The following is an 11,214-nucleotide window of genomic DNA, read 5'->3' as shown; positions in this document are numbered from 1 at the left end:
TCGCCGCCCGGAAGTCCCGCCCTTATCGTTCGCTGATTGGTTAGACTCCCCATTACCGGATGGCACCTTCTTGTTGCTGCTCTGGAATTTGGATTTCCACATTGGTCCAGATACACCGAAAGCTATTGACAATCTATCATTATTCATATACACCAGTGGTCGTCGGACAGCCAAGTATCTAATGTGAAGTAACCCATCGGTGTATTCAGTTTTTAATTTATTAGTTAGTCACATGCAGGCTTACATTAACACCGCAATGAAGTTAATGTAAAACTTAAGTTAATGTAAAACTTTAATCCCGAGACACCACACTCCGGCGCCTATTCAGGTACATTGAGGGAGAATTTAATGTGGCCAATGCACCTAAACAGCACGTCTTTCAGACTGTGGGAGGAAACCCATGCAAACATGGGAAAAACATGCAAACTCCACAATGACCCAAGCCAGGAATCAAATCCAGATCCCTGACACTGTGAGGCAGCAGTACTAACCACTGTTCCACTCTACGATTTTTCAAACCCCAAAATTATTGGGAAATGTTGTATTTGGGGCAGCCTGGTGGCACAGCTGTTAGCACTGCTACCTCACAACACCAGAGACCCAGGTTCAATTCACAGTTTGGGTCACTGTGTGGAATCTGCACATTCTCCCTGTGTCTGTGTGGGTTTCCTGCCAGTTCTCTGGTGTCCTCCCAAAGCCTGAAAGATGTGCTGGTTAGGGTGCATTAGCTATGCTAAATTCTCCCTCAGTGTACCCAATCAGGCGCCAGAGTGTGGCAACTAGGGGATTTTCACAGTACCTTCATTGCAGTGTTAATGTAATCCTACTTGTGACACTAATAAATAAACTTTAAACTTGATTTATTATTAAATGCTAAAATGATAAAATCCTAAAAGGTATTGCCAAACTTTAGCATATCTAAGGAGCTGAGGTTGGCTGGCAGAGCCTAGGCTCACCCCAAGTGCTGCTGGAGTTTTAACCAGGTGAAAAACTGCAGTTACTGACAAAGGGTCATCCAGACTCGAAACATTGGCTCTATTCTCTCTCCACAAATGCTGGAGTTTCTCCATCATTTCCTGTTTTTGTTTCAGATTCCAGCATCCACTGTATGTTGCCCTTAAAAACTGCAGTTTGTCAGCTCACAGCACTGATATACTTCTCACTGCTTATAGCTACCTTGGAGTGGTGTTGGGGCATTGGTGCAGTTATTTGGAGCATCCAGATCGATTTATCTCCAAGTCAAATAGCCAGTCATAAGCAGTGCTCAGAGATACTGCAGACCCCATTGGTTCAGGTATCAAACTACAGAATCATTGTGCATTAGCGCATTGTCTGCACCTGTAAAGACTTGATTACCTGTTAAGAATTGCATTCCAAAAATTATCTTGTAATTGAGTTTGTGTCTATATATGCCCTGTTTGTGAAATAAATCCTGCACTCAGCTGATGAAGGGGCAGCGCTGAAAGTTGTACTACCAAATAAACCTGTTGGACTTTAACTTGGCACTGTGAGACTTTTTTTTGCAACTGTAAGATTATTAACTGTACAGAATCTGGTATAGAAAGTTGATTTGGTTTTGAGCTTCCAACAATAACGATGGAATTATTCAGTGACCCAAGTCCAAGTACAATTAATGTACTTTCTTCCGAAGAACAATGTAAGAAATAAAAAATGATAGATCAGTAATTCAATTATGTGCTAAAATGATCTGTAATTTCTTTAGAATCGTGTCATTTGCTTTTGAGCATATTTTAGTTGCAAGTTGCAGAGCTGCTTGGTGGAATACTGGACTGGATTACCAAACAGTAAGGGAGATAGGATTAGAAACACAATAAATCATTGATTATGATAAATGGCGGTACACTCAAGGTCCATAATTTAAATAATTTCCTTGCCCGTGAATCAACAATCACTGCCCTTCACATTTCCCTCCAGATTTCCTGTTTGCTTGTGAACAATGCCCTTGCCATCCATGACCTTATTGCAGATGACTGCATGGACATTAACACACAGCTTATTTTCATCCTTTTGCACCTTCTGACAATCACCAATTTACTATACTTCCCAGTCAATTTTAAATAATTGTTATGAGCCACCATTATGCAATTTAAGATGAAATGGTGTAAAGATCTTTTTCTCTCCTGCACTCAACTGGGATACACTTCCACGAGTCAGACCATCTTCAGTTAGCTCCCGCCCCAAGCAGCCTGTCATCCAGTATGAACCGACATAAGTGTTGTCAATCTGTTTCACATTTTGGGAAAGGATGCTATTGCAGCCAATACAATTAATGCCAATTTTATACTTGGACTCACACTTACTAGATAAAATCCAATTACTGCAGATGCTGAGATCCCTGAGAAAGGGCCATCCAGACTTGAAACATTAACTCTTCTCGCCTCACAGATGCTGTCAGACCTGCTGAAACTTTCCAGCATTTTCTGTCACACTTGTTAGATATTGGGTTGAAAGAAACCAAATTATTTTCATTTTCTAATAGGGAGAGACTCTCCTATCACTATTCTGGAATTTAAAGCCAGTGCCTAAATATGAAAGGACAATTGTCACCCATTCCTCCAGGGGAAAATCTACGAGATTTCATTGGTATATTTTTGATCAAAATATATGCATCAGTAGCGTGGGTAACCACCATTGCACAGATATGTCTGTCATTCACATTTTCCAACAAAATGCAGCATGGACCAGAATTCACAATTCCCACAATACCAGACTATGAATGGGGGATGTGAAAATAACAGGTGTCAACTTTATTAAGGCTACTGTAGTCAGCGTTTACAATACTGTTTCCGGGTGAGAAAGGGAACACTTCCCCACTTGGTGGTTTAATTACTTGAATATGCATCATGTGAATGTATTTTTCTTCCCAGCTGTTCTCCAGATGGAAACACTCTAGAGTCTGGAAGCTCCTATATCACATCAGAATTTGAGCTACAGCTGGACACAACTCCTCAATCACAGGCATGAAAAAGGTCCCAGCTCAGATCACTGCATCAACTAAATGAAGAAGAATGATTGTCAGTGATTGTCCTGTAAGGGAAAAATATTCAAACTGTTTGCTACCCTGACTGAATTCAACCAATTGGCAAATATTGAAAATCAAAACTTCAATCTCCCTCATCTCCATGGCTGTGTCCATATTGCACAATGCCTCTGAATTATCAGGTAAATCAGTTAGAACATTTAGAATTAAGCTCATCAAGCCACAAGATCAGAGTCCATTTGATTTAAATGTTGAACTTCCCTTCTTATGAAGGACTTAAAAATCAGATTATTGTTTTCTATAGAGAAATCATCACTGTGAGATTTTCATCACATTCATTTGGACCGGTTTTGAATCCAGCAAAAGAGGGTAACAGCTGTTTAGTGCCTCACTGATTGCACAGTGCACTGGGACAGTAATTACTGAATTGTTGCATTTAGAAATGTATTGCAATATGTATATGGTTAAATTACAGCTGTATCAGCAACAGGCCTAGACAGCCATTATTGTACCCATGGACGTTTGCAACAAGGACAAGCAGTGACAGATTTGTATAAATTCCCATGTCAGCATTATGGATGGGCAAACACAATGTGAGGAAATCTGCACTGTCATCAATAGGAATCAAATGTATTAAAGGACTATTGTAGTCAGGAATGTTTGTATCCTAAGACAGAACTTCCTAACCGCATTATCTAAGATGATTGAATGCTATGTTTGGAATCCAATGACAAGATGATTGAATGCTATGTTCGGGATCCAATGGTAAGATAATGGGGAGTAGGGTGAGGAAGAACTCACACCAATCTCAAGTGATTGCTTTTTCTTCTCGCATTGCTCCAATCTGGACATGCCAAGTCACTGAGGGAAACAATGGTCATTGCACCTTTTTTAATATGTACTTATAAATGTATATTTCCTGTTTTATAGGGTATCTGTCCAAAAATAACTTGTACGTTGTGGTTGCTGTACACATTGTCAGAACTCAGAAAAAGAGAGGGCTAACTTATATGTAAATAGACAAATGGACTTGATCAGTTAATTTTGTTCTGGTCTGATACACTGCTTCTCTTGAAAGTACTTACTGTGATGGCTAGGAATTCATGGGCATCAACTGCCCTCTAGTGTCTTGCCAAAACAGCCATTGTTCATGTGCACGTGGACACTGAATAAGGATACATATTTATATTTTGGCTCTCTTGCATCTGATTTTATTAATAAAGCTCCTTCAAAGAAACTAGAATTCTCTTTTTCACAGAAAACTCTTCTTTTCCAGGAACGCACTTCCATTTATATTAGTCACAAGTAGGCTTACATTAACACTACAATGAAGTTACTGTGAAAATCCCCATAACAACACTTATTGTTTTTAAAGTCAAACAATTTAAATACTGCTCTTATATTCAGATATGCTAGAAAGGAGAAGAAAACGTTTGTCTGACAGGTGACCTCTCTCTTCATTGCAACCTTTGTGTGTCCAGAATGTTGTCTTTTTTTTGCTACTTTAAAGCTTCAAATACACTATTTATATCCTTCCTGCAACTTCACCATGCTTGAACCGAAGAAGTGTTTGAGGACTCTGGGTCTGCACTCAGTGTTCAGAAGGATGGGAGAAGTGGTGCGGAATCTCATTGAAACTTACAAAATACTAAAAGGTCTGGATAGAGAGGACATGGAGAAGATGTTTCCATTAGTAGGAGAGACAAGGATCCGAGGGCACAGCCTCAGAGTAAAGGGAGAACCCTTTAGAACTGAGATGAAGAGGAATTTCTTCAGCCAGAGGGTGGTGAATATATGGAATTCATTGTCACAGAAGCCTGTGGAAGCCGCCATTGAGTGCATTTAAGACAGTGATAGATAGGCTCTCGATTGGTAAGGGGATCAATAGGTTATAGGGAAAAGGCAGCAAATGGGATTGAGAAGCATATCAGCTATGATCGAATAGAACTCAATGGGCCAAATGGCCTAATTCTGCTCCTATATCTTATGATCCAAGTTTCACCATAGCATCCACTCAAGCTCCTTTCTCATTAACTCAATATTGTGAAATCCCTTACCCTCCCTTTCCACAATCCACATCCTTTCAAAAACCCAGCAAGACGTTGGCTATTTCTTTTGCTCCCCTACCCTTTCAATTTGATGGTGTCTTTCAGAAAGGATTTTGAATAACGTCATAGTAATTGCGAAATTGGTGGTATACTGCAACTTGGTTTGGGATCAAATCAAAATTCTTCTCTGAACTAAAGAAGTTTCCTCATCGATTTTCTAAAGCCTTTTTTCTCACAACAAGCACATTAACGTTGCAATATTTCATGTGATTTCTCAATTAGAGAGAGATGCCTGAACAAGGTCTGTGGTACATCACAGTGAAAGCCACTTGACTGTATTTGGAAGCAGAAATCACTTTCACTCAAGATTTATTGCACACATAGAAAGACTGCACCATCTTCAACTAATCTCAGACTCAAGTTTTTATAGGTTTCTCAGAAATAAAACAGTTCTCCATTTAAACACTGTCACAGAAACTGGGCTTCAAATACTGATAAATAAGGAATAATTCCATAGATCTTGGATTCTGTCACTGTTAACCTGGGCATTGGTTGTGTCAGTCAGCTGACTAATTAAAATATGTAAAATTACTTCTTTCTGAATAATCAACTGTTGTGCCTACCGCAGTCTGTTTTAACCCTTATACAGTGGATAAACAACTACGAGTAGATGTCTTGTTAGTACAACCAACATTTAAGACACACAATCAATAATCATCCACCCAACCAACAATAAGTTATCTTTACAGAAAATACGAGAGTTCAAGACCAATACAAAGTACACAAGCAGATGTTGGCCTTTATCTGTGCACTGGTCTCGGTCGTCCTCTGCCTGGTCTGCTCCTTTGGTCTGGTCTGGCACTCTGGTCTTCCTTCCTTCTTGAGTGTGTTGGCTCTCCTTGTGCTGGTCATCGCTGGCGATGGTCACTGGTGTTGTAGCTCATCTGTGGGGTCGAGAGAGAAACCCATTGGGTTTCGCGCTCCTTTTGGCCATTGCCAATCAATCGATCAGGACTTGATCACCCTGATTGATAAAGTCCAATCAGGTGCTGCCACACCAGTCTCTGGGTGTGTCCCCAACAGCCATGTCTGCAGGTTCTGGGGGTGCATAGAGTTCACACCTCCCTCCCAAATAAGGGGTTGCGGTGCCCCTACGTCTGGTCAGCAACCCAGTTTGATAGAAAGTCTCTATTGTCCTGGTGGATGTGGTCTTTCTTGATTTTCAGAAGGCGTTTGACAAGGTGCCTCACAAGAGGTTATTGCAGAAGTTGGGCATGGAGTTGGGGGTAGGGTGTTAGCGTGGATAGAGGATTGGTTGTCAAATAGGAGGCAGAGAGTGGGGGTTAATGGGTGCTATTCGGATTGGCGGTTGGTGACTAGTGGAGTGCCCCAGGGGTCGGTGCTGGGGCCTCAGCTATTTACCATTTATATAGATGATCTGGAGGAAGGAACCGAGTGTATGGTGTCGAAATTTGCTGATGACACCAAGATTGGTGGAACGGCAAATTGCGCGGAGGGTGTGGAGAGTCTGCAGAAGGATCTAGATAGGCTGAGCGAATGGGCCAGGAAATGGCGAATGGAATTTAATGTTGGCAAGTGCGAGGTGGTCCACTTTGGTAGGAATAATGGTAGGAAGGACTATTACTTACGTGGTGAAAAACTGCAGCAGGCGACGGTGCAGAGGGACCTCGGGGTCCTTGTGCATGAGTCGCAAAAACCCAGCCTGCAGGTGCAGCAGGTGGTCAGGAAGGCGAATGGGATGCTGGCCTTCATAGCGAGGGGGATTGAATATAAAAGTAGGGAGGTCTTGCTGTGGCTGTATAGGGCATTGGTGAGGCCGCAGCTGGAGTACTGTGTGCAGTTTTGGTCGCCGTACTTACGCAAGGATATTTTGGCCTTGGAGGGAGTGCAGAGGAGGTTTACTAGGCTGATGCCGGAGTTGAGGGGGTTGAGCTATGAGGAGAGGCTGAATAAACTAGGCTTGTACTCGTTAGAGTTTAGAAGAATGAGGGGAGATCTCATTGAGACATATAAGATGATGAATGGGATGGATAGGATAGAGGTGGAGAGACTCTTCCCGCTCAGAAAGGACAGTAGGACTAGGGGGCACAGCCTCAAGATAAAGGGGGGGCAGTTTAGAACGGAGTTGAGGAGGAACTTCTTCACTCAAATGGTGGTGAATCTCTGGAATTCTCTGCCCGTTGAAGTGGTGGAGGCTGCCTCGCTAAATATTTTTAAGACGCGGGTTGATGGGTTTTTGATAAGCGAGGGGATTAAGGGTTATGGGGAGAGGGCGGGAATGTGGAGCTGAGCCACGACAGATCAGCCATGATCTTATTGAATGGCGGGGCAGGCTCGAAGGGCTAGATGGCCTACTCCTCCTCCTATTTCTTATGTTATCCTATTATGTTATTCCTTACCCATATCCTGTGTATTCACTCATCTGGGATGGAGCCTGTTTATCTGTCTTTTCAGCTGCAGCCTGTCATTTTAGTTCTTGCCCAATTGTCCCAGAGTGCTTTACAAATCACCATTTTAGATGGCCCGTTTGGTCACACAACAAATGTGTTAAAGAAAGTCCCGAATCAACATCATAGTGATGACACCCATCTCCTTTGTCCTACAATTGAATATAAATCCTGGAAGATACCTACCTAGCTTGAAAGTATATCGAGAATAATTTCAAGAACAAAAATTGCTAGAAAAAAAACAGACTAGAAACATTGGTTGTTTCTCTCCACAGATGCTGCCTAAACCAGAGATTTTCCACTATGTTTTATTCTTGTTTTAAAGTTTCCAGCTTCCACAATCATTTTATTCATTTTCTTTTACCTTGTACTTGGAACCATTTTTCAGTTTAATGAGCCTCCAAACTAACCTTATGATACTACCTTTAAGAAATTTGTTTATATCACGTTTGTGAAGAGCATGTTTAAAATTTAGCTGTTTTACACAATGCCGATTTGTCTGCATCAGGCAGCTCACATGCTGAGAATGCAGACTAATAATTGACTTTAGCTAATGCGGTGTTTGTTTTAATTTCAGTTAATGCATTGATTAGGTTGATCGACAAGTGACAGTCATGTGAATGGGCAGAGCTACATTTATAGGGAAAAAGTTAGTTTCTGCATGGTCCTGAAAGAAGCAGGAGGTGCTTCAGCCTTTCTGAAGGCCGTTGTTCCAGTGGCAGAAGACAGGTGTCTCTCCAGAAGTGGCTCTAGAACTGTTAATGAGTAAAAATACAAAGCCTACAGCTTTTGCTAACTGATTGCAAAGAGGACTTGAAGTCTTATAAGAGAAATATTGTTTGGATTCAAACTAATAGAGATATGTTAATTAAGAATTAGATCCTGTCATGTTGTTAAAATTGTTTTGATTAAAAACTTCCCAGTGTGTCAATAGAATCACAGCTGGAGCGAAACACCTGATCCTCACACTAATGCCAAAATAACAAAAAAATAATTGGGGGAGTCTAGTCTAGCTTCATAAAATACTTTGGGAGTTTTTGCTCAGGTACCCTAACAAACGAAAAAAAATCCAATGCATAATCAGTAATCAAAAACGATGCTTCAGAATCAAAGCAGGTTTTACTAGTTGTTAGATACCACAGGTATCTTTTCTAGACTGCCCTATCTAAAGCTTATCTGTTGAACTTCTATGGAAGAACTGAAGAAAGCTGCAGAAAAATGGTGCCAGTTTTCCACAGTTCCCCTGCCAAAGTTACAACAGCCAAGCAGAACCACTCCACAGCAATAGATCAAGTAACAGATTCCGAATGTCGAGCATATTGTAGAGAACATCAGAACAAAATTGATCATTTGTGTATTGCCTCTTGACTAACATTATTTTAAATGATTACCATTGAAGAAGTACTTCACATCAACTTATAGTGGAAGGATAAAATACCAACAGTGTAAGGGAATAAAAAATGTTATAAATGAGACAATGGTGACACAAGGAAATCTTTTTTGCAGAGCAAGTAAACATAAGAACATAAGAAATAGGAGCAGGAGTAGGCCATCTAGCCCTTCAAGCCTGCCCCGCCATTCAATAAGATCAAGGCTGATCTGAAGTGGATCAGTTCCACTTTCCCGCTTTCTCCCCATAACCCTTAATTCCCCTGTCTATCAGAAACCTATCTACCCGTGACTTAAAATATATTCAGCGAGATAGCCTCCACCACTTCAACGGGCAGAGAATTCCAGAGATTCACCACCCTTTGAGTGAAGAAGTTCCTTCTCAACTCTGATCTAAACTGCACCCCCCCACCCACTTTTCTTGAGGCTGTCCCTCTAGTCCTACTGTCCTTTCTAAGCGGGAAGAATCTATCTACCTCTACCCTATCCATCCCCTTCATTATCTTATATGTCTCTATAAGATCCCCCCTCAGCCTTCGAAACTCCGAGTACAGACCCAGTCTATTCAGTCTCTCTTCATAGTCTAACCCCCTCATCTCCGGTATCAGCCTAGTGAACCTTCTCTGTCCTCCCTCCAAGGCCAATATATCCTTTCGCAAGTGTGGCAACCAAAACTGCACACAGTACTCCAGCTGCGGCCTCACCAGTGCCCTGTACAGTTGCAGCAAGACCTCCCTGCTTTTATATTCTATCCCCCTCGCTATAAAGGCCAGCATCCCATTCGCCTTCTTGATCACCTGCACTGGGTTTTTGCGATTCGTGCACAAGGACCCCCAGGTCCCTCTGCACCGTAGCATACTGCAGCTTTTCACCTTTTAAATAATAATAATCCCTCCTACTATTATTTCTGCCAAGTTGCTAACATTATACTCCATCTGCCAGGTCCTCGCCCACTCGCTCAGCCTATCCAGATCTCTCTGCAGACTTTCCACACCCTCCACGCAATTTGCTTTCCACTCATCTTCGTGTCATCAGCAAATTTTGTTACCCTACACTCAGCTCCCTCCTCCAGATCATCTATATAAATGGTAAATAGCTGAGGCCCCAGCACCGATCCCTGTGGCACTCCACTAGTTACGAACCGCCAACCAGAATAGCACCCATTGATTCCAACTCTCTGCTTCCTATTAGACAGCCAATCCTCTATCCACGCTAACACCTTACCCCCAACTCCGTGCATCCTAACCTTTTGTGAGGCACCTTATCAAATGCCTTTTGGAAATCTAAAAACACCACATCCACCAGTTCCCCTCTGTCTACCGTGCTAGTCACACCCTCATAGAAATCCAATAAATTTGTTAAACACGACTTCCCCTTAACGAATCCGTGCTGCGTCTGCTTGATCAAACCATTCTTTTCTAGGTGCCTCGCTATTTCTTCTTTGATGACGGATTCAAGCATTTTTCCCAACTACAGATGTTAAACTAACCGGCCTATAATTCCCTGCCTTTTGTCTGCTACCTTTTTTAAAACAGCGGCATAACATTAGCCATTTTCCAATCTTCCAGCACTTCCCCGGAGTCCAGCGAATTTTGATAAATAATCACTAAGGCATCCACTATCACCTCTGCCATTTCTTTCAGAACCCTGGGATGCATTCCATCCGATCCTGGGGACTTGTCTACCTTCAGTCCCGTTAGTCTATCGAGCACTACCTCTCTAGTGACAGTAATCACATTGAGACCCTCATCTCCTATCATCCTTCTATCTTTAATATCCAGCAAACTATTTGTGTCCTCCTCCATGAAGACCAAGGCAAAAAACTTATTTAAAGCCTCAGCCATTTCCTCATCGCCCACCGCTAAATCCCCCCTCTCATCCTCCAAGGGTCCAACATTCACTCTAGCCAGCCTCCTCTTCTTTATATATTTGTAAAAACTTTTACTGTCATTTTTTATATTTAGAGCTAGTTTAGCTTCATAGTCTATCTTTCCCTTCTTTATCACCTTCTTAGTCATTCTTTGTTGATTTTTAAATCTTTCCCAATCTTCTAATCGCCCACTATTTTTAGCCACTCTGAACGCATCAGCTTTTAATTTAATACTTTCCTTTATTTCCTTAGATAACCACAGCTGGTTATCCCTTCTCCTACAGTCCTTCTTTGCCATCGGAATATATTTCTGCTGAGTACCGAAAAAGATCTCCTTAAAAATCCTCCACTGTTCCTCAGCCGTCCTACCAACCAATCTGCGCCCCCAATCTACATTCACCAATTCCGCTCTCATCCCATCATACTCCCCTCTGTTCA

Source organism: Carcharhinus amblyrhynchos, chromosome X, assembly GCF_965287045.1.
Source record: "Carcharhinus amblyrhynchos chromosome X, sCarAmb.v2.hapA, whole genome shotgun sequence".
Taxonomy (NCBI): domain Eukaryota; kingdom Metazoa; phylum Chordata; class Chondrichthyes; order Carcharhiniformes; family Carcharhinidae; genus Carcharhinus; species Carcharhinus amblyrhynchos.
Note: the sequence above shows the minus strand (reverse complement) of the source record.